Source organism: Rhinoderma darwinii, chromosome 1, assembly GCF_050947455.1.
Source record: "Rhinoderma darwinii isolate aRhiDar2 chromosome 1, aRhiDar2.hap1, whole genome shotgun sequence".
NCBI classification, from domain to species: Eukaryota; Metazoa; Chordata; class Amphibia; order Anura; family Rhinodermatidae; genus Rhinoderma; species Rhinoderma darwinii.
Genome location: NC_134687.1, coordinates 666,083,594 through 666,111,321, shown reverse-complemented (window position 1 = coordinate 666,111,321; position 27,728 = coordinate 666,083,594). Strand labels below are relative to the sequence as shown.

General features: G+C 39.9%; 2 protein-coding genes across 3 annotated transcripts in view; one reads left to right on the top strand and one right to left on the bottom strand.

Annotated features, from left to right (window-relative positions):
• Nucleotides 1–21,401, bottom strand: part of LOC142664682 (uncharacterized) — a 104,906-nt gene extending 83,505 nt beyond the window's left edge. For both annotated transcript variants that reach the window (XM_075843919.1, XM_075843928.1), the window contains exon 1: nt 21,129–21,401. The gene's annotated coding sequence lies outside the window, so the exon portion shown is untranslated. The remainder of the gene's footprint in view (nt 1–21,128) is intronic.
• A 286-nt stretch (nt 21,402–21,687) lies between these two features.
• LOC142710473 (oocyte zinc finger protein XlCOF29-like) overlaps nt 21,688–27,728 on the top strand; it is a 238,217-nt gene continuing 232,176 nt past the window's right edge. Inside the window, exon 1 of the mRNA XM_075848564.1 lies at nt 21,688–21,770. The gene's annotated coding sequence lies outside the window, so the exon portion shown is untranslated. The remainder of the gene's footprint in view (nt 21,771–27,728) is intronic.

Here is a 27,728-nt window from a genome sequence, read left to right as displayed (position 1 = left end):
ATAGATATATATACAGTACATTACTATCAGTGTATAGATATATATACAGTACATTACTATCAGTGTATAGATATATATACAGTACATTACTATCAGTGTATAGATATATATACAGTACATTACTATCAGTGTATAGATATATATACGGTACATTACTATCAGTGTATAGATATATACAGTACATTACTATCAGTGTATAGATATATACAGTACATTACTATCAGTGTATAGATATATATACAGTACATTACTATCAGTGTATAGATATATATACAGTACATTACTATCAGTGTATAGATATATATACAGTACATTACTATCAGTGTATAGATATATATACGGTACATTACTATCAGTGTATAGATATATATACAGTACATTACTATCAGTGTATAGATATATATACAGTACATTACTATCAGTGTATAGATATATATACAGTACATTACTATCAGTATATAGATATATACCAGTACATTACTATCAGTGTATAGATATATACAGTACATTACTATCAGTGTATAGATATATATATACAGTACATTACTATCAGTGTATAGATATATATACAGTACATTACTATCAGTGTATAGATATATATACAGTACATTACTATCAGTATATAGATATATACCAGTACATTACTATCAGTGTATAGATATATACAGTACATTACTATCAGTGTATAGATATATATATACAGTACATTACTATCAGTGTATAGATATATATACAGTACATTACTATCAGTATATAGATATATACCAATACATTACTATCAGTATATAGATATATATAGTACATTACTATCAGTGTATAGATATATACCGGTACATTACTATCAGTGTATAGATATATACAGTACATTACTATCAGTGTATAGATATATACAGTACATTACTATCAGTGTATAGATATATACAGTACATTACTATCAGTGTATAGATATATATACAGTACATTACTATCAGTGTATAGATATATATACAGTACATTACTATCAGTGTATAGATATATATACAGTACATTACCATCAGTGTATAGATATATATACGGTACATTACTATCAGTGTATAGATATATACAGTACATTACTATCAGTGTATAGATATATATACAGTACATTACTATCAGTGTATAGATATATACAGTACATTACTATCAGTGTATAGATATATACAGTACATTACTATCAGTGTATAGATATATACAGTACATTACTATCAGTGTATAGATATATATACAGTACATTACTATCAGTGTATAGATATATACCGGTACATTACTATCAGTGTATAGATATATATACAGTACATTACTATCAGTGTATAGATATATATATATATATATACAGTACATTACTATCAGTGTATAGATATATATATATACAGTACATTACTATCAGTGTATAGATATATACAGTACATTACTATCAGTGTATAGATATATACCGGTACATTACAATCAGTGTATAGATATATATACAGTACATTACTATCAGTGTATAGATATATACAGTACATTACTATCAGTGTATAGATATATATACAGTACATTACTATCAGTGTATAGATATATACAGTACATTACTATCAGTGTATAGATATATATACAGTACATTACTATCAGTGTATAGATATATATATACAGTACATTACTACAGTGTATAGATATATATACAGTACATTACTATCAGTGTATAGATATATATATATACAGTACATTACTATCAGTGTATAGATATATACAGTACATTACTATCAGTGTATAGATATATATATATACAGTACATTACTATCAGTGTATAGATATATATATATACAGTACATTACTATCAGTGTATAGATATATACAGTACATTACTATCAGTGTATAGATATATACGGTACATTACTATCAGTGTATAGATATATACGGTACATTACTATCAGTGTATATATATATATATATATATATATATACACAGTACATTACTATCAGTGTATAGATATATATACAGTACATTACTATCAGTGTATAGATATATATACAGTACATTACTATCCGTGTATAGATATATATACGGTACATTACTATCAGTGTATAGATATATATACGGTACATTACTATCAGTGTATAGATATATATACAGTACATTACTATCAGTGTATAGATATATATACAGTACATTACTATCAGTGTATAGATATATATACAGTACATTACTATCAGTGTATAGATATATATCGGTACATTACTATCAGCGTATAGATATATATACGGTACATTACTATCAGTGTATAGATATATATACATTACATTACTATCAGTGTATAGATATATACAGTACATTACTATCAGTGTATAGATATATATACAGTACATTACTATCAGTATATAGATATATACGGTACATTACTATCAGTGTATAGATATATACAGTACATTACTATCAGTGTATAGATATATACAGTACATTACTATCAGTGTATAGATATATATACAGTACATTACTATCAGTATATAGATATATATAGTACATTACTATCAGTGTATAGATATATACGGTACATTACTATCAGTGTATAGATATATACAGTACATTACTATCAGTGTATAGATATATACAGTACATTACTATCAGTGTATAGATATATACAGTACATTACTATCAGTGTATAGATATATATACAGTACATTACTATCAGTGTATAGATATATATACAGTACATTACTATCAGTGTATAGATATATATACAGTACATTACTATCAGTGTATAGATATATATACGGTACATTACTATCAGTGTATAGATATATATACAGTACATTACTATCAGTGTATAGATATATATACAGTACATTACTATCAGTGTATAGATATATATATACAGTACATTACTATCAGTATATAGATATATACCAGTACATTACTATCAGTGTATAGATATATACAGTACATTACTATCAGTGTATAGATATATATATACAGTACATTACTATCAGTGTATAGATATATATACAGTACATTACTATCAGTGTATAGATATATATACAGTACATTACTATCAGTATATAGATATATACCAGTACATTACTATCAGTGTATAGATATATACAGTACATTACTATCAGTGTATAGATATATATATACAGTACATTACTATCAGTGTATAGATATATATACGGTACATTACTATCAGTGTATAGATATACACCAGTACATTACTATCAGTGTATAGATATATATACACAGTACATTACTATCAGTGTATAGATATATATACAGTACATTACTATCAGTGTATAGATATATATACAGTACATTACTATCAGTGTATAGATATATACAGTACATTACTATCAGTGTATAGATATATACAGTACATTACTATCAGTGTATAGATATATATACAGTACATTACTATCAGTGTATAGATATATATACAGTACATTACTATCAGTGTATAGATATATATACAGTACATTACTATCAGTGTATAGATATATATACGGTACATTACTATCAGTGTATAGATATATATACAGTACATTACTATCAGTGTATAGAAATATATACGGTACATTACTATCAGTGTATAGATATATATATAGTACATTACTATCAGTGTATAGATATATATACAGTACATTACTATCAGTGTATAGATATATACAGTACATTACTATCAGTGTATAGATATATACAGTACATTACTATCAGTGTATAGATATATATACAGTACATTACTATCAGTGTATAGATATATATACAGTACATTACTATCAGTGTATAGATATATATACAGTACATTACTATCAGTGTATAGATATATACAGTACATTACTATCAGTGTATAGATATATACAGTACATTACTATCAGTGTATAGATATATATACAGTACATTACTATCAGTGTATAGATATATATACGGTACATTACTATCAGTGTATAGATATATATACAGTACATTACTATCAGTGTATAGATATATACAGTACATTACTATCAGCGTATAGATATATATACAGTACATTACTATCAGTGTATATATATATACACAGTACATTACTATCAGTGTATAGATATATATACAGTACATTACTATCAGTGTATAGATATATATACAGTACATTACTATCAGTGTATAGATATATACAGTACATTACTATCAGTGTATAGATATATACAGTACATTACTATCAGTGTATAGATATATACAGTACATTACTATCAGTGTATAGATATATATACAGTACATTACTATCAGTGTATAGATATATATACAGTACATTACTATCAGTGTATAGATATATACAGTACATTACTATCAGTGTATAGATATATACAGTACATTACTATCAGTGTATAGATATATACAGTACATTACTATCAGTGTATAGATATATATACAGTACATTACTATCAGTGTATAGATATATATACAGTACATTACCATCAGTGTATAGATATATACAGTACATTACTATCAGTGTATAGATATATATACAGTACATTACTATCAGTGTATAGATATATACAGTACATTACTATCAGTGTATAGATATATACCAGTACATTACTATCAGTGTATAGATATATACAGTACATTACTATCAGTGTATAGATATATATACAGTACATTACTATCAGTGTATAGATATATATACAGTACATTACTATCAGTGTATAGATATATACAGTACATTACTATCAGTGTATATATATATATACAGTACATTACTATCAGTGTATAGATATATATACAGTACATTACTATCAGTGTATAGATATATACCAGTACATTACTATCAGTATATAGATATATACCAGTGCATTACTAACAGTGTATAGATATATACAGTACATTACTATCAGTGTATAGATATATATATACAGTACATTACTATCAGTATATAGATATATACGGTACATTACTATCAGTGTATAGATATATACAGTACATTACTATCAGTGTATAGATATATACAGTACATTACTATCAGTGTATAGATATATACCAGTACATTACTATCAGTGTATAGATATATATACAGTACATTACTATCAGTGTATAGATATATATACAGTACATTACTATCAGTGTATAGATATATATACAGTACATTACTATCAGTATATAGATATATATACAGTACATTACTATCAGTGTATAGATATATATACAGTACATTACTATCAGTGTATAGATATATATAGTACATTACTATCAGTGTATAGATATATACAGTACATTACTATCAGTGTATAGATATATATACAGTACATTACTATCAGTGTATAGATATATACAGTACATTACTATCAGTGTATAGATATATATAGTACATTACTATCAGTGTATAGATATATACAGTACATTACTATCAGTGTATAGATATATACAGTACATTACTATCAGTGTATATATATATACACAGTACATTACTATCAGTGTATAGATATATACAGTACATTACTATCAGTGTATAGATATATATACAGTACATTACTATCAGTATATAGATATATACCAATACATTACTATCAGTATATAGATATATACCAATACATTACTATCAGTATACAGATATATACAGTACATTACTATCAGTGTATAGATATATATATATATATATACAGTACATTACTATCAGTGTATAGATATATATACAGTACATTACTATCAGTGTATAGATATATACAGTACATTACTATCAGTGTATAGATATATATACAGTACATTACTATCAGTGTATAGATATATAACAGTACATTACTATCAGTGTATAGATATATATACAGTACATTACTATCAGTATATAGATATATACAGGACATTACTATCAGTGTATAGATATATATACAGTACATTACTATCAGTGTATAGATATATATACAGTACATTACTATCAGTGTATAGATATATACAGTACATTACTATCAGTGTATAGATATATATACAGTACATTACTATCAGTGTATAGATATATATACGGTACATTACTATCAGTGTATAGATATATATACAGTACATTACTATCAGTGTATAGATATATACAGTACATTACTATCAGTATATAGATATATATATAGTACATTACTATCAGTGTATAGATATATACCAATACATTACTATCAGTGTATAGATATATATCGGTACATTACTATCAGTGTATAGATATATACCGGTACATTACTATCAGTGTATAGATATATATACACGGTACATTACTATCAGTGTATAGATATATACGGTACATTACTATCAGTATATAGATATATATACAGTACATTACTATCAGTATATAGATATATACAGTACATTACTATCAGTGTATAGATATACAGTACATTACTATCAGTGTATAGATATATATACAGTACATTACTATCAGTGTATAGATATATATACAGCACATTACTATCATTGTATAGATATATATACAGTACATTACTATCAGTGTATAGATATATATACAGTACATTACTATCAGTGTATAGATATATATACAGTACATTACTATCAGTGTATAGATATATATAGTACATTACTATCAGTGTATAGATATATACAGTACATTACTATCAGTGTATAGATATATATACAGTACATTACTATCAGTGTATAGATATATATACAGTACATTACTATCAGTGTATAGATATATACAGTACATTACTATCAGTGTATAGATATATATACAGTACATTACTATCAGTGTATAGATATATATACACAGTACATTACTATCAGTGTATAGATATATATACAGTACATTACTATCAGTGTATAGATATATACAGTACATTATTATCAGTGTATAGATATATACAGTACATTACTATCAGTGTATAGATATATATACAGTACATTACTATCAGTGTATAGATATATATACAGTACATTACTATCAGTATATAGATATATACAGTACATTACTATCAGTGTATAGATATATACAGTACATTACTATCAGTGTATAGATATATACCGGTGCATTACTATCAGTGTATAGATATATATACAGTACATTACTATCAGTATATAGATATATATACGGTACATTACTATCAGTGTATAGATATATACCGGTGCATTACTATCAGTGTATAGATATATATACAGTACATTACTATCAGTGTATAGATATATACCGGTACATTACTATCCGTGTATAGATATATACCGGTACATTAATATCAGTGTATAGATATATACCGGTACATTACTATCACTGTATAGATATATATACAGTACATTACTATCAGTGTATAGATATATACAGTACATTACTATCAGTGTATAGATATATATAGTACATTACTATCAGTGTATAGAAATATACAGTACATTACTATCAGAGTATAGATATATACAGTACATTACTATCAGTGTATAGATATATACAGTGCATTACTATGGCATTATACTGTATGGGGCTATTATATTGTATGAGGACATTATACTGTATGGGGCATTATACTGTATGTGGCCATTAAACTATATGGTGGCATTATACTGTATGGGGCATTATACTGTATGGGGCATTAAACTGTATGGGGGACATTATACTATATGGTGGCATTATACTGTATGGGGGCATTATACTGTATGGGGGCAGCTATGGTGACATTATACTGTATGGGGGCATTATACTGTATGGGGGCAGTATACTGTATGGGGGCAGTATACTGTATGGGGGCCATTATACTGTATGGGGCCATTAGACTGTATGGGGACATTATACTGTACGGGGGCATTATACTGTATGGGGGCATTATACTGTATTGGGACAATATACTATATGGGGGCATTATACTGTATGGGGACATTATACTGTATGGGGGCATTATACTGTATGAAGGCATTATACTGTATGGGGGCATTATACTGTATGGGACATTATACTGTATGGGGCCATTATACTGTATGGGGCATTATACTGTATGGGGGCCTTATACTGTATGGGGGCATTATACTGTATAGGGGCATTATACTGTATGGTGGCATTATACTGTATGGGGACAATATACAGTATGGGACATTATACTGTATAGGGCCATTAAACTGTATTGGGGCATTAAACTATATGGGGGCCATTATACTGTATGGGGGCATTATACTGTATGGGGGCATTATACTGTATAGGGACATTATACTGTATGGGGACATTATACTGTATTGGGCATTATACTGTATGGGGCATTATACTGTATGGGGGCACTGTACTGTATGGGGACATTATACTGTATGGGGGCATTATACTGTATGGGGGCCTTATACTGTATAGGGGCATTATACTGTATGGTGGCATTATACTGTATATGGACATTATACTGTATGGGCATTATACTGTATAGGGCCATTATACTGTATGGGGGCATTATACTGTATGGGGGCATTATACTGTATGGGGTTATAATACTGTAAGGGGGCATTAAACTATATGGGGGCATTATACTGTATGAGGGCATTATACTGTATGGGGGCATTATAATTGTATGGGGACATTATACTGTATGGGGGCAGCTATGGGGACATTATACTGTATGGTGGCATTATACTGTACGGGGGCATTATACTGTATGGGCACATTATAGAGTATGGGGGCATTATACTGTATGGGGGCATTATACTGTATGGGGACATTATACTGTATGGGGCATTATACTGTATGGGGGCATTATACTGTATGGGGAGATTATACTGTATGGGTGTATTATACTGTATGGGGGCATTATACTGTATGGGGACATTATACTGTATGGAGGCATTATAATGTATGGGGACATTATACTGTATGGGGACATTATACTGCATGGGGACATTATACTGTACGGGGGCATTATACTGTACGGGGACATTATACTGTATGGGGACATTATACTGTATGGGGACATTATACTGTATGGGGGCATTATACTGTATGGGGGCATTATACTGTATGGGAGCATTATACTGTATGGGAGCATTATACTGTATGGGGGCATTATACTGTATGGGGGCATTATACTCTATGGAACATTATACTGTATGGAACATTATACTGTATGGGGACATTATACTGTATGGGGGCATTATACTGTATGGGGGCATTATACGGTATGGGGGCATTATACTGTATGGGGGCATTATACTGTATGGGGCATTATACTGTATGGGGCATTATACTGTATGGGGCATTATACTGTATGCGCATTATACTGTATGGGGACATTATACAGTATGGTGGCCATTATACTGTATGGGGACATTATACTGTATGGGGGCCCATTATACGGTATGGGGGCATTATACTGTATGGAGCATTATACTGTATGGGGCCATTATACTGTATGGGGACATTATACTGTATGGGGCATTATACTGTATGGGGCATTATACTGTATGGGGCATTATACTGTATGGGGCCATTATACTGTATGGGGGTATTATACTGTATGGTGGCCATTATACTGTATGGGGACATTATACAATATGGGGACATTATACAGTATGGGGACATTATACAGTATGGGGGCATTATACTGTATGGGGGCATTATACTGTATGGGGGCATTATACTGTATGGGGGCATTATACTGTATGGGGCATAATACTGTATGGGGGAATTATACTGTATGGGGGAATTATACTGTATGGGGGAATTATACTGTATGGGGGCATTATACTGTATGGGGGCATTATACTGTATGGGGCATTATACTATATGAGGGCATTATACTGTATGGGGACATTATACTGTATGGGGACATTATACTGTATGGGGGCATAATACTGCAGGGGGACATTATACTGTATGGGGGCATTATACTGTGTGGGGACATTATACTGTATGGTGACATTATACTATATACAGACATTATACTGTATGGGGACATTATACTGTATGGGGCATTATACTGTATGGGGACATTATACTGTATGGGGGCATTATACTGTATGGGGCATTATACTGTATGGGGGCATTATACTGTATGGGGAAATTATACTGTATGGGGGCATTATACTGTATGGGGGCATTATACTGTATGGGGTCATTATACTGTATGGGGACATTATACTGTATGGGGACATTATACTGTATGGGGGCATTATACTGTATGGGGTCATTATACTGTATGGGGACATTATACTGTATTGGGACATTATACTGTATGGGGCATTATACTGTATGGGGGCACTGTACTGTATGGGGACATTATACTGTATGGGGGCATTATACTGTATGGGGGCCTTATACTGTATAGGGGCATTATACTGTATGGTGGCATTATACTGTATATGGACATTATACTGTATGGGCATTATACTGTATAGGGCCATTATACTGTATGGGGGCATTATACTGTATGGGGGCATTATACTGTATGGGGTTATAATACTGTAAGGGGGCATTAAACTATATGGGGGCATTATACTGTATGAGGGCATTATACTGTATGGGGGCATTATAATTGTATGGGGACATTATACTGTATGGGGGCAGCTATGGGGACATTATACTGTATGGTGGCATTATACTGTACGGGGGCATTATACTGTATGGGCACATTATAGAGTATGGGGGCATTATACTGTATGGGGGCATTATACTGTATGGGGACATTATACTGTATGGGGCATTATACTGTATGGGAGCATTATACTGTATGGGGGCATTATACTGTATGGGGAGATTATACTGTATGGGTGTATTATACTGTATGGGGGCATTATACTGTATGGGGACATTATACTGTATGGAGGCATTATAATGTATGGGGACATTATACTGCATGGGGACATTATACTGCATGGGGACATTATACTGTACGGGGGCATTATACTGTACGGGGACATTATACTGTATGGGGACATTATACTGTATGGGGGCATTATACTGTATGGGGGCATTATACTGTATGGGAGCATTATACTGTATGGGAGCATTATACTGTATGGGGGCATTATACTGTATGGGGGCATTATACTGTATGGGGGCATTATACTCTATGGAACATTATACTGTATGGAACATTATACTGTATGGGGACATTATACTGTATGGGGGCATTATACTGTATGGGGGCATTATACGGTATGGGGGCATTATACTGTATGGGGGCATTATACTGTATGGGGCATTATACTGTATGGGGCATTATACTGTATGGGGCATTATACTGTATGGGCATTATACTGTATGGGGACATTATACAGTATGGTGGCCATTATACTGTATGGGGGCCCATTATACGGTATGGGGGCATTATACTGTATGGGGACATTATACTGTATGGGGACATTATACTGTATGGGGCATTATACTGTATGGGGCATTATACTGTATGGGGCATTATACTGTATGGGGCCATTATACTGTATGGGGGTATTATACTGTATGGTGCCATTATACTGTATGGGGACATTATACAATATGGGGACATTATACAGTATGGGGACATTATACAGTATGGGGGGCATTATACTGTATGGGGGCATTATACTGTATGGGGGCATTATACTGTATGGGGGCATTATACTGTATGGGGCATAATACTGTATGGGGGAATTATACTGTATGGGGGAATTATACTGTATGGGGGCATTATACTGTATGGGGGCATTATACTGTATGGGGGCATTATACTATATGAGGGCATTATACTGTATGGGGACATTATACTGTATGGGGACATTATACTGTATGGGGGCATAATACTGCAGGGGGACATTATACTGTATGGGGGCATTATACTGTGTGGGGACATTATACTGTATGGGGCATTATATTATAGGGACATTATACTGTATGGTGGCATTATACTATATACAGACATTATACTGTATGGGGACATTATACTGTATGGGGCATTATACTGTATGGGGACATTATACTGTATGGGGGCATTATACTGTATGGGGCATTATACTGTATGGGGGCATTATACTGTATGGGGAAATTATACTGTATGGGGGCATTATACTGTATGGGGGCATTATACTGTATGGGGTCATTATACTGTATGGGGACATTATACTGTATGGGGGCATTATACTGTATGGGGTCATTATACTGTATGGGGACATTATACTGTATGGGGGCATTATATTGTATGGGGTCATTATACTGTATGGGGACATTATACTGTATGGGGGCATTATACTGTATGGGGGCATTATACTGTATGGGGGCATTATACTGTGTGGGGCCATTATACTGTATGGGGGCATTATACTGTATGGGGGCATCATACTGTATGGGGGCATCATACTGTATTGGGGCATTATACTGTATAGAAGCATTATACTGTATAGAAGCATTATACTGTATGGGGGCATTATACTGTATGGGGGCATTATACTGTATAGAAGCATTATACTGTATGGGGGCATTATACTGTATGGGGGCATTATACTGTATAGAAGCATTATACTGTATGGGGGCATTATACTGTATGGGGGCATTATACTGTGTGGGGGCATTATACTGTGTGGGGCCATAATACTCTATGGGGGCAGTATACTGTACGGGGGCATTATATTGTACGGGCCATTATACTGTATGGGGGCATTATACTGTATGGGGGCATAATACTGTATAGGGACATTATATTGTATAGGGCCAGTATACTGTATGGGGGCATTATAATGTATGGGGGCATTATACGGTATGGGGGCATTATACTGTATAGGGGCATTATACTGTATAGGGGCATTATACTGTATGGTGGCATTATACTGTATGGGCCTGTTATACTGTATGGGGTGTTATACTGTATGGGGGCGTTATACTGTATGGGGGCATTATACTGTATGTGGGCGCCTTATACTGTATAGGGGCATTATACTGTATGGTGGCATTATACTGTATGTGGACATTATACTGTATGGGGCATTATACTGTATAGGGCCATTATACTGTATGGGGGCATTATACTGTATGGGGGCATTATACTGTATGGGGGTATTATACTGTAAGGGGGCATTAAACTATATGGGGGCATTATACTGTACGGGGGCATTATACTGTATGGTAGCATTATACTGTATGGGGACATTATATAGTATGGGGGCATTATACTGTATGGGGGCATTATACTGTATGGTGGCATTATACTGTATGGGGGCATTATACTGTATGGGAGCATTATACTGTATGGGAGCATTATACTGTATGGGGGCATTATACTGTATGGGGGCATTATACTGTATAGGGACATTATACTGTATGGAGGCATTATAATGTATGGGGACTTTATACTGTATGGGGACATTATACTGTATGGGGACATTATACTGTATGGGGGAATTATACTGCATGGGGGCATTATACTGTATGGGGGAATTATACTGCATGGGGGCATTATACTGCATGGGGACATTATACTGTATGGTGACATTATACTGTATGGGGACATTATACTGTATGGGGGTATTATACTGTATGGGGGCATTATACTGTATGGGTGAATTATACTGTATGGGCCATTATACTGTATGGAGGTATTATACTGTATGGGAGCATTATACTGTATGGGGGCATTATACTGTATGGGGGCATTATACTGTATGGGGGCATTAACGGTATGGGGGCATTATACGGTATGGGGGCATTATACTGTATGGGGAATTATACTGTATGGGGCCATTATACTGTATGGTGGCCATTATACTGTATGGGGACATTATACTGTATGGGGGCCCATTATACTGTATGGGGACATTATACTGTAGGGGGACATTATACTGTATGGGGGCATTATACTGTATGGGGGCATTATACAGTATGGGGGCATTATACTGTATGGGGACATTATACAGTATGGGGACATTATACAGTATGGGGGGCCATTATACAGTATGGGGGGCCATTATACTGTATGGGGGCATTATACTGTATGGGGACATTATACTGTATGGGGGCCTTATACTGTATGGGGGCCTTATACTGTATGGGGGCCTTATACTGTATGGGGGGCCTTATACTGTATGGGGGAATTATACTGTATAGGGGCATTATACAGTATGGGGCATTATACTGTATTGGGACATTATACTGTATGGGGCCATTATACTGTATGGGGGCATTATACTGTATGGGGGCATTATACTGTATGGGGACATTATACTGTATGGGGCATTATACTGTATGGGGCATTATACTGTATAGGGCCATTATACTGTATGGGGGCATTATACTGTATGGGGGCATTATACTGTATGAGGGCCTTATACTGTATGGGGGCCTTATACTGTATATGGGCATTATACTGTATGGTGGCATTATACTGTATGTGGACATTATACTGTATGGGGCATTATACTGTATAGGGCCATTATACTGTATGGGGGCATTATACTGTATGGGGGCATTATACTGTATGGGGGCATTATACTGTATGGGGGTATTATACTGTAAGGGGGCATTCAACTATATGGAGGCATTATACTGTATGGGGGCATTATAATTGTATGGGGACATTATACTGTATGGGGGCAGCTATGGGGACATTATACTGTATGGTGGCATTATACTGTACATGGGCATTATACTGTACGGGGGCATTATACTGTATTATAGCATTAAACTGTATGGGGACATTATACTGTATGGGGACATTATACTGTATGGGGCATTATACTGTATGGGAGCATTATACTGTATGGGGGCATTATACTGTATGGGGACATTATACTGTATGGGGACATTATACTGTATGGGGGCATTATACTGTATGGGGACATTATACTGTATGGAGGCATTATACTTTATGGGGGCATTATACTGTATGGGGGCATTATACTGTATGGGGGCATTATACTGTATGGGACATTATACTGTATGGAGGCATTATAATGTATGGGGACATTATACTGTATGGGGACATTATACTGTATGGGGACATTATACTGTATGGGGGCATTATACTGCATGGGGGCATTATACTGCATGGGGGCATTATACTGTACGTGGGCATTATACTGTATGGGGGCATTATACTGTATGGGGGCATTATACTGTATGGGGGCATTATACTGTATGGGGGTATTATACTGTAAGGGGGCATTCAACTATATGGAGGCATTATACTGTATGGGGGCATTATAATTGTATGGGGACATTATACTGTATGGGGCAGCTATGGGGACATTATACTGTATGGGGACATTATACTGTATGGGGACATTATACTGTACATGGGCATTATACTGTACGGGGGCATTATACTGTATTATAGCATTAAACTGTATGGGGACATTATACTGTATGGGGACATTATACTGTATGGGAGCATTATACTGTATGGGGGCATTATACTGTATGGGGACATTATACTGTATGGGGACATTATACTGTATGGGGGCATTATACTGTATGGGGACATTATACTGTATGGAGGCATTATACTGTATGGGGGCATTATACTGTATGGGGGCATTATACTGTATGGGGGCATTATACTGGATGGGGGCATTATACTGTATGGGACATTATACTGTATGGAGGCATTATAATGTATGGGGACATTATACTGTATGGGGACATTATACTGTATGGGGGCATTATACTGCATGGGGGCATTATACTGTACGTGGGCATTATACTGTATGGGGACATTATACTATATGGGGACATTATACTGTATGGGTGCATTATACTGTATGGGGGCATTATACTGTATGGGCCATTATACTGTATGGAGGTATTATACTGTATGGGAGCATTATACTGTATGGGGGCATTATACTGTATGGGGGCATTATACTGTATGGGGGCATTATACAGTGTGGAACATTATACTGTATGGGGGCATTATACTGTATGGGGGCATTATACTGTATGGGGGCATTATACGGTATGGGGGCATTATACTGTATGGGGAATTATACTGTATGGTGGCATTATACTGTATGGGCCTGTTATACTGTATGGGGGCATTATACTGTATGTGGGCGCCTTATACTGTATAGGGGCATTATACTGTATGGTGGCATTATACTGTATGTGGACATTATACTGTATGGGGCATTATACTGTATAGGGCCATTATACTGTATGGGGGCATTATACTGTATGGGGGCATTATACTGTATGGGGGTATTATACTGTAAGGGGGCATTAAACTATATGGGGGCATTATACTGTACGGGGGCATTATACTGTATGGTAGCATTAGACTGTATGGGGACATTATAGAGTATGGGGGCATTATACTGTATGGTGGCATTATACTGTATGGTGGCATTATACGGTATGGGGGCATTATACTGTATGGGGCATTATACTGTATGGGGCATTATACTGTATGGGGCCATTATACTGTATGGGGACATTATACTGTATGGTGGCCATTATACTGTATGGGGACATTATACTGTATGGGGGCCCATTATACTGTATGGGGGCATTATACTGTATGGGGACATTATACTGTATGGGGACATTATACTGTATGGGGACATTATACTGTATGGGGACATTATACTGTATGGGGGCATTATACTGTATGGGGGCCCATTATACTGTACGGGGACATTATACTATATGGGGACATTATACTGTATGGGGACATTATACTGTATGGGGGCATTATACTGTATGGGGGCCCATTATACTGTACGGGGACATTATACTGTATGGGGACATTATACTGTATGGGGACATTATACTGTATGGGGGCATTATACTGTACGGGGACATTATACTGTACGGGGGCATTATACTGTACGGGGGCATTATACGGTATGGGGGCATTATACTGCAGGGGGACATTATACTGTATGGGGGCATTATACTGTGTGGGGACATTATACTGTGTGGGGACATTATACTGTATGGGGGCATTATACTATATACAGACATTATACTGTATGGGACATTATACTGTATGGGGGCATTATACTGTATGGGGGCATTATACTGTATGGGGACATTATACTGTATGGGGACATTATACTGTATGGGGCATTATACTGTATGGGGACATTATACTGTATGGGGCATTATACTGTATGGGGACATTATACTGTATGGGGGCATTATACTGTATGGGGGCATTATACTGCAGGGGGACATTATACTGTGTGGGGGCATTATACTGTGTGGGGACATTATACTGTGTGGGGACATTATACTGTATGGGGCATTATATTATAGGGACATTATACTGTATGGTGGCATTATACTATATACAGACATTATACTGTATGGGGCATTATACTGTATGGGGGCATTATACTGTATAGGGGCATTATACTGTATGGTGGCATTATACTGTATGGGCCATTATACTGTATGGGGGCATTATACTGTATGGGGGCATTATACTGTATGGGGGCATTATACTGTATAGGGGCATTATACTGTATGGGGACATTATACTGTATGGGGGCATTATACTGTATGGGGGTATTATACTGTAAGGGGGCATTAAACTATATGGGGGCATTATACTGTATGGTGGCATTATACTGTACGGGGGCATTATACTGTACGGGGGCATTATACTGTATGGGGGCATTATAGAGTATGGGGGCATTATACTGTATGGTGGCATTATACTGTATGGGGGCATTATACTGTATGGGGGCATTATACTGTATGGGGACATTATACTGTAAGGGAGCATTATACTGTATGGGGGCATTATACTGTATGGGGGCATTATACTGTATGGGGACATTATACTGTATGGGGGCATTATACTGTATGGGGACATTATACTGTATGGGGACATTATACTGTATGGGGACATTATACTGTATGGGGACATTATACTGTATGGGGGCATTATACTGCATGGGGGCATTATACTGCATGGGGACATTATACTGTATGGTGATATTATACTGTATGGGGACATTATACTGTATGGTGGCATTATACTGTATGGGGGCATTATACTGTATGGGTGCATTATACTGTATGGGCCATTATACTGTATGGAGGTATTATACGGTATGGGACCATTATACTGTATGGGGGCATTATACTGTATGGGGGCATTATACTGTATGGGGACATTATACTGTATGGGGCATTATACGGTATGGGGGCATTATACGGTATGGGGGCATTATACGGTATGGGGGCATTATACGGTATGGGGGCATTATACGGTATGGGGCATTATACTGTATGGGGCATTATACTGTATGGGGCATTATACTGTATGGGGCCATTATACTGTATGGGGACATTATACTGTATGGTGGCCATTATACTGTATGGGGACATTATACTGTATGGGGGCCCATTATACTGTATGGGGGCATTATACTGTATGGGGACATTATACTGTAGGGGGGGCATTATACTGTATGGGGGCATTATACAGTATGAGGGGCATTATACTGTATGGGGACATTATACAGTATGGGGACATTATACTGTATGGGGGGCCATTATACTGTATGGGGGCATTATACTGTATGGGGACATTATACTGTATAGGGGCATTATACTGTATGGTGGCATTATACTGTATGGGGGCATTATACTGTATGGGGGCATTATATTGTATGGGGCATTATACTGTATGGGGGCATTATACTGTATGGGGGCATTATACTGTATGGGGGCCTTATACTGTATGGGGGCATTATACTGTATGGGGGCATTATACTGTATAGGGGCATTATACTGTATGGTGGCATTATACTGTATGGTGGCATTATACTGTATGGGGACAATATACAGTATGGGGCATTATACTGTATAGGGCCATTATACTGTATTGGGACATTATACTATATGGGGGCCATTATACTGTATTGGGGCATTATACTGTATGGGGGCATTATACTGTATGGGGGCATTATACTGTATGGGGGCATTATATTGTATGGGGGCATTATACTGTATAGGGACATTATACTGTATGGGGACATTATACTGTATGGGGCATTATACTGTATAGGGGCATTATACTGTATGGGGGCATTATACTGTATGGGGGCAGCTATGGGGACATTATACTGTATGGTGGCATTATACTGTACGGGGGCATTATACTGTACGGGGGCATTATACTGTATGGGGACATTATACTGTATGGGGGCATTATACTGTATGGGACATTATACTGTATGGGGGCATTATACTGTATGGGGACATTATACTGTACGGGGGCATTATACTGTATGGGACATTATACTGTATGGGGGCATTATACTGTATGGGGGCATTATACTGTATGGTGGCATTATACTGTACGGGGGCATTATACTGTATGGGGGCATTATAGAGTATGGGGGCATTATACTCTATGGTGGCATTATACTGTATGGGGGCATTATACTGTATGGGGACATTATACTGTATGGGGACATTATACTGTATGGGAGCATTACACTGTATGGGGGCATTATACTGTATGGGGACATTATACTGTATGGGGGCATTATACTGTATGGGGACATTATACTGTATGGTGGCATTATACTGTATGGGGGCATTATACTGTATGGGAGCATTATACTGTATGGGGGCATTATACTGTATGGGGACATTATACTGTATGGGGGCATTATACTGTATGGGGACATTATACTGTATGGTGGCATTATACTGTATGGGGGCATTATACTGTATGGGGTCATTATACTGTATGGGGGCATTATACTGTATGGGGGCATTATACTGTATGGGGACATTATACTGTATGGAGGCATTATACTGTATGGGGGCATTATACTGTATGGGAGCATTATACTGTATGGGGGCATTATACTGTATGGGGACATTATACTGTATGGTGGCATTATACTGTATGGGGGCATTATACTGTATGGGGACATTATACTGTATGGTGGCATTATACTGTATGGGGGCATTATACTGTATGGGGACATTATACTGTATGGTGGCATTATACTGTATGGGGGCATTATACTGTATGGGGACATTATACTGTATGGGGGCATTATACTGTATGGGGGCATTATACTGTATGGGGACATTATAATGTATGGGGGCATTATACTGTATGGGGGCATTATACTGTATGGGGACATTATACTGTATGGGGACATTATACTGTATGGTGGCATTATACTGTATGGGGGCATTATACTGTATGGGGACATTATACTGTATGGGAGCATTATACTGTATGGGGGCATTATACTGTATGGGGACATTATACTGTATGGAGGCATTATAATGTATGGGGACATTATACTGTATGGGGACATTATACTGTATGGGGGCATTATACTGCATGGGGGCATTATACTGTATGGGGCATTATACTGTATGGGGGCATTATACTGTATGGGGGTATTATACTGTACGGGGGCATTATACTGTATGGGGACATTATACCGTATGGGGACATTATACTGTACGGGGACATTATACTGTATGGGGACATTATACTGTATGGGGACATTATACTGTAGGGGGGGCATTATACTGTACGGGGGCATTATACTGTATGGGGCATTATACTGTATGGGGACATTATACTGCATGGGGGCATTATACTGCATGGGGGCATTATACTGTATGGGGACATTATACTGTACAGGGGCATTATACTGTATGGGGACATTATACTGTACGGGGGCATTATACTGTATGGGGGCATTATACTGTATGGTGGCATTATACTGTATGGGGGCATTACACTGTATGGGGGCATTATACTGTATGGGGACATTATACTGTATGGGGGCATTATACTGTATGGGGACATTATACTGTAAGGGGGCATTACACTGTATGGGGGCATTATACTGTATGGAGGCATTACACTGTATGGGGGGCATTATACTGCATGGGGGCATTATACTGTATGGGGCATTATACTGTATGGGACATTATACTGTATGGGGCATTATACTGTATGGGGCATTATACTGTATGGGGCATTATACTGTATGGGGCATTATACTGTATGGGGACATTATACTGTATGGTGGCATTATACTGTATGGGGCAGCTATGGGGGCATTTTACTGTGTGGGCTGAATCGGGTGTGTATGGGCGGAGATTGGGCTGGATTAGAGGTGTGGCTTAGGCGCGCCGCATCGGTTTTCCGTCTTTACGCTATGTGAAAGTTGGGAGGTCGTGAACCTAATATTATGTCATTACAAAATACGACTCGTCCCCCAAAACATCAGAGCACTACAAAGATCAGAAATAACAACTTACCCCAAAGAGGCCGGCGCTGGAGGGGTTAAATCCCGGCTAAGAGTCCAGTGGGCGGGGTCACTCAATGATTGACAGCTTGACAGCTCTCTGCATACACACTCATACAAGGGTGACTGATAACAGAGAGAACACCCGACCAGCGCTGCTCTCTACCTCATGCACGGCAATACCTGAAGGACCTGTGATGACGTCACCACCAGGCGGTGGATGAAGGACATGTGATAATATCAGGATCACGTGACCGATGCATGGGGGCGGAACATAGAACTTGGACGATGAAAGAGGCCTATGATGATCACGTGACATTGGGGGTGGGGCTCTGTGAGGGTGCGAGGCTCTTCTGCTGTGCGGACATGAGGGGCGGGGCTCATGTGCTGCGTAACGAAGAAGACATGGGACGGGGCTCCTGCGATGTGGATCACGTGACATGGGTGGTCTCTGTGAGGGGATGGGACTATGCCTCCTCTCCACATATAAGCCCCGCCCATCCTGACCCGGTCAGGTGGTAATGACGTCATCTCAGGTCCTTGCCGTTTGTGAGGTGGAGCAGCGCTGGTCGGGTGTACATGACTTCCGGTCACCGCTGTTGTTTCGTGTTCCCTCTGTTATCAGTCAGGAGATTTCCCATGATGCAGTAGTAAGGTTACATGAGGTCATTTCTGTGCGGTTTTTGGCACAGTGTTGTACATAATTTAGTAGGTAATGGGCAGCCAGTGACCGCAGAGGTGGAATGAGGGGAGAGGTAGATTTACCCCTGCAGCAGAGCTGAGAATGGGTAGGAGGGTGTAATAGTGTTAGATGGGAAGCCACAGAGGAGGATGGGGGAGTAGTCTAGACGGTGGATGATGAGGGCATATGTACTGGCATTTATGTGTACGAGGGGGAGGAATGACGGACTTCTAGAGGGAGGGGAGGAAAGACGGACTTCTAGAGGGAGGGGGAAAGACGGACTTCTAGAGGGAGGGGAGGAAAGACGGACTTCTAGAGGGAGGGGAGGAAAGACGGACTTCTAGAGGGAGGGGAGGAAAGGCTAGAGGGAGGGGAAAGACGGACTTCTAGAGGGAAGGAGGAGAGACGGACTTCTAGAGGGAAGGAGGAGAGACAGACTTCTAGAGGGAGGGGAGGAAAGACGGACTTCTAGAGGGAAGGAGGAGAGACAGACTTCTAGAGGGAGGGGAGGAGAGACGTGACTTCTAGAGGGAAGGAGGAGAGACAGACTTCTAGAGGGAGGGGAGGAGAGACGTGACTTCTAGAGGGAAGGAGGAGAGACAGACTTCTAGAGAGAAGGAGGAAAGATGGACTTCTAGAGGGAGGGGGAGGAAAGACGGACTTCTAGAAGGAGGGGGAGGAAAGACAGACTTCTAGAGGGAGGGAGGAGAGACGGACTTCTAGAGGGGGGAGGAGAGACGGACTTCTAGAGGGGGAAGGAGGGACGGACTTGTAGAGGGTTTATGAGGTGGAGGCAGCAACCATAGGACTGCAGGTAACACTACTACATTATCTGTACTCAGTGTGTTATCTGCAGTGTTACATAGGACTGCAGGTAACATCTACTACATTATCTGTACTCAGGGAGTTATCACCATGTGTTATCTACAGTGTTACATAGAACTGCAGGTAACACTACTACATTATTTGTACGTAGAGAGTTATCACTTTGTGTTATCTGCAGTGTTACATAGGACTGCAGGTAACATCTACTACATTATTTTTACTAAGAGAGTTACTACTGTGTGTTATCTGTGGTGTTACATAGAACTGTAGGTAAAATCTATTATATTATCTGTACTCAGAGAGTTATCACCATGTGTTATCTGTGGTGTTACATAGGACTGCAGGTAACATCTACTACATTATCTGTATTTAGAGAGTTATCACTGTGTGTTATCTGCGGTTTTACATAAGACTGTAGGTAAGGTGTAATGTCCGTGGCTGCGGGCTGTCAGCTCCAGCCTCCCGCTGACAGCCGCAGCCACGAGTCGGCAAGCGCTGGCCCCAGCCTCCTCCTCAGGAGACGCCAGCGCGCACGCTCGTCCCCGCTCTTAAAGGGGCAGCGCGCGCACCGGACATCTTGAACGACCTTTGATCCGTGAGTACCCTGGGCTATAAGAGGGGTCCAGCCCCCTAGTTCGATGCCTGAGCGTTGTTAGTTTTCCCAGTCTGTCTTGCAAATGGTCCCTTAGTGTTTCCCGTTCCTGTTGTTACCCGTACCTTGTTCCCCGTTCCTGTTTCCCGTGCTTTGCCCTAGTATCTAGTCGTGCCACGTCCTGTGTCATCTGCCACGTCCAGAGGAATCTGCCATGTCCTGTGTCATCTGCCACGTCCGGAGGAATCCGCTACTTTCTGTGTCATCTGCCACGTCCGGAGGAATCTGCCACGTCCTGTGTCATCTGCCACGTCCGGAGGAATACACCACGTCCTGTGTCATCTGCCATGTCCGGAGGAATCCGCCACGTCCTGAGGAATCCACCACGTCATGTGTTATCTGCAACATCCGGAGGAATCCGCCACGTCTGGCACAACTTGCGGCTTCTGTGTCATCCGCCACGTTTGGCGCCATCTGCTGCACCCATCTCATCTGTGCCAGAGCTGCGGCCACCATCTGGACTATTCAGGTACCCTTGTGCGGGACATTGTATTTCTGGGGTGCCCTGTTGTTTGGCCAGCTGCCTCCCCGCTGTGGCGGTACGGCCTAGTGGGTCCACTAACCCGCTTCGTGACAGTACGCTCAGGCCATGGACCCCGCTGGTCAACCTGAGACATTGACTACACAAGCCATGCTGGCTGAGATGGAGGATCTCCAGTCACGACAAGACCAGCTCCTCCTGTCGGTGAACGCCATAGCCCATCGGCTGCTTGCTCCGTCCACAGTCATCACCGCACCCTTTCCTGCGGTTCCGCCTGCTACACCTCCTGTCTGTACCGGTACCAACCCCCTGTGTTTCTTGCCGCTACCTCCACGCTATGACGGAGATCCGAGGTCCTGCAGGGGATTTTTGAATCAGTGCCTGATCCATTTCAGACTACATGCCAGGTCCTTCTGCTCGGATGACGTCCGGATCGCCTTTATCATCTCTCTCCTTACCGGCAAAGCCCTGGCATGGGCCAATCCTCTGTGGGAACATCAGGGACCTGAGACCCGGGACTTGCAGTGCTTTTTACGGACCTTCCGCTCGATCTTTGAGGAACCTGGGAGAGTTTCTTCGTCTGCTGCATCCTTGCTGACCCTACACCAAGGAGACCTCTCCGTGGGCGAGTATGCCATTTAGTTCCGTATCCTGGCTGCTGAATTGACCTGGAACAACGAGGCTTTGGTGGCTACATTCTGGCAGGGACTGTCTTCAGGGATCAAGGATGAGCTGGCTGCTCGCGATCTGCCATCTACTCTGGACGATCTTATCCTACTCGCCTCCCGCGTCGACATGAGGATCTGGGAACGTTCCCAAGAGGTTCTCCGGGAGAGAGAACTTCCTAGGCTGGATTCTGCTGTCCCGCAATCCTCCTCAGTCGTCCCACCAGAGTACCCGATGCAGAGTAATTATGTTAAATTGTCTACCCAGGAGAAACAACACAGACGCACTTCTGGACTTTGTTTGTATTGCGGCCATGGAGGCCATATTGTGCGTCTGTGCCCCCAGAGGCCGGAGAGACCCCATTGCCTAGGATTGGTTGGAGAGACAACACTAGGTGGAACAGAATCTAACAGAGGATTCGCTTCCAAACTGACTATTCCTGTGACCCTGATATCCGGCGACAGGACGCATCAAGTCTCTGCCTATCTTGACTCTGGCTCTGCTGCAAATTTCATCCAGAGAGAGCTTGTGGATTATCTTCAGCTGCCCACAGTTCCCCTGGAGACATCTTTGGCTGTGGCCTCAGTTAATGGACTGCCTCTGCCTTATCCCATTATCTCTAAAACCAAGCCGTTGAAGCTCCAGGTTGGAGTACTTCACTCTGAATTTATTTTGTTCCTTGTTTTGCCCAAGGCCATCAATCCTGTTCTGCTGGGCCTGCCTTGGCTTCGACTTCATGCCCCAGTAATGGACTGGAATTCTGGAGAGGTTCTCCAATGGGGCTCCAAGTGCCATGGTCGTTGTCTTTTGCAGATCCATCCTGTCAAGCCTTCTCTGCCTCAGTCGCTGTCGGGACTGCCTCCCCATTTTGCTCAGTATGCAGATGTTTTCAGCAAAAAGCAGGCTAAGACGCTGCCTCCACATCGCACCTATGACTACCCCATTGAACTGGTTCCTAATGCCTCTCTTCCCCGTGGACGGGTATATCCTCTCTCCTTGCCTGAGTCTCTATCCATGTCGGCCTATATAAAGCAGAATCTGGAGAGGGGTTTTATACGAAAATCTTCCTCCCCGGCCGGGGCTGGATTCTTCTTCGTTAAAAAGAAGGATGGATCCCTTCGTCCCTGCATTGACTACAGGGGCCTCAACCTGATCACAGTCAAAAACAAATACCCATTGCCACTCATCTCTGAGCTATTTGATCGCATACGAGGGGCCAAAATTTTTTCTAAGCTAGACCTGCGTGGGGCTTACAATCTAGTCCGGATTCGCCGGGGTGACGAATGGAAGACGGCATTTAACACCCGGGACGGGCACTATGAATACCTGGTGATGCCCTTCGAACTGTGTAACGCTCCAGCAGTGTTTCAGGAGTTCGTTAACGACATCTTCCGAGATCTACTCTATGTCTGTGTTGTTGTTTATCTCGATGATATTTTGATTTTCTCCCCAGATCAGACGACTCATCGGAGGCATGTTCGTCAGGTTCTACTACGATTGAGGGAGAATCATTTATACGCCAAGCTGGAGAAGTGCGTCTTTGAGAAGAGTTCTCTGCCCTTCCTGGGCTACATCATCTCGGATCAAGGCCTCAAGATGGATCCTGAGAAAGTGAAGGCTGTCCTGGAGTGGCCACGTCCCCAAGGCTTAAGGGCCATACAGCGGTTCCTGGGATTCGCCAATTTCTACCGGCAGTTTATTCCTAACTTCTCTTCTCTGACGTCTCCCATCTCGACCCTTACCAAGAAGGGTGTGAACGCCAAAGTGTGGACTCCAGAGGCAGAGTCTGCATTTAATAGCCTGAAGAGTGCCTTCACTTCAGCCTCGATAGTCCATCATCCTGACGTATCTCGGCAGTTCTCACTGGAAGTGGACGCTTCCTCTGTCGGTGCAGGTGCACTTCTGTTCCAGAGGAGCTCCAAAGGAAAGGCTGTAGTATGTGGCTACTACTCTAGACTGTTTTCTTCTGCTGAGCGCAATTATTCCATTGGAGATCGGGAGCTGCTGGCCATCAAATTGGCCCTGGAGGAGTGGAGACATCTTCTGGAGGGCGCTGCTCACCCCATCCTGATCTTCACTGACCACAAGAACCTCACTTACCTTCAGTCCGCTCAAAGACTTAATCCTCGTCAAGCCAGGTGGTCGCTGTTCTTCACCCGTTTTCTGTTTGCGCTCCACTACCATCCCGCGGACAAGAATGTGAGGGCAGATGCCCTGTCCAGATTGTTTGAGATGGAAGACACGGTGGAGTCCCTCCAGACCATCATAGACCCGTCCTGCATCGTCACTGCTAATCCTCTGCAGGTTAGAGATATCCCTCCTGGGAGGACTTTTGTTCGGTTGGCGGACAGGAGAAGAATTCTCCGCTGGGGACATAGTTCTAAACTTGCTGGGCACGCCGGTGTCCGTAAAACCCGAGACCTGATCGCTCGTCACTTTTGGTGGTCCACGCTACATAAGGATGTTCTGGACTTTGTCTCTTCTTGCATGGTGTGTGCCTCTAACAAAGTGACTCACAGCAAGCCTGCCAGCCTGCTTCAACCTCTGCCTGTACCCAATGCCCCCTGGCAGCACATTGCGATGGACTTTGTCACAGACCTTCCCCCCTCAGCAGGATGTAACACTGTCTGGGTGGTGGTGGACCGGTTCTCTAAGATGGCTCATTTTATCCCGCTGACCGGCCTACCTTCTGCTCCTCGTCTGGCAAGTCTCTTCATCCAGCACATCTTACGCTTGCATGGCTTGCCTCTTCACATTGTGTCCGACCGGGGGGTTCAGTTTACCTCTAAGTTCTGGAGAGCCCTCTGTAAACTCCTGGATGTGAGATTGGACTTTTCCTCTGCCTATCACCCCCAGTCCAATGGCCAAGTTGAGAGGATCAACCAGATCATGGAAAATTATCTCCGCCATTTCATCTCTTCACAGCACGATAACTGGGTACAGCTTCTACGATGGGCCGAATTTTCTTACAACAACCACACAAGTGAGTCCACCACTTCCTCTCCGTTTCACATCGTCTACAGTCAACATCCCAGAGTCCCTCTTCCTGTGTCGACTTCATCCCAGGTTCCCGCTGCTGACTCTGCATATGGGGACTTCCTGCAAATCTGGCAACAGACCCGGTCCTCTATTTTGCTGGCAGTAGATCGCATGAAGCGAAAGGCAGATACTAAGAGAAGAGAGCCGCCTCAGTATCTTCCGGGGACTAAAGTCTGGCTGTCCTCTCGGAACATTTGCTTGAAGATGCCCTCATACAAGTTCGCTCCCAGGTTCCTTGGACCATTCGAGGTCCTGCAGCAGATCAACC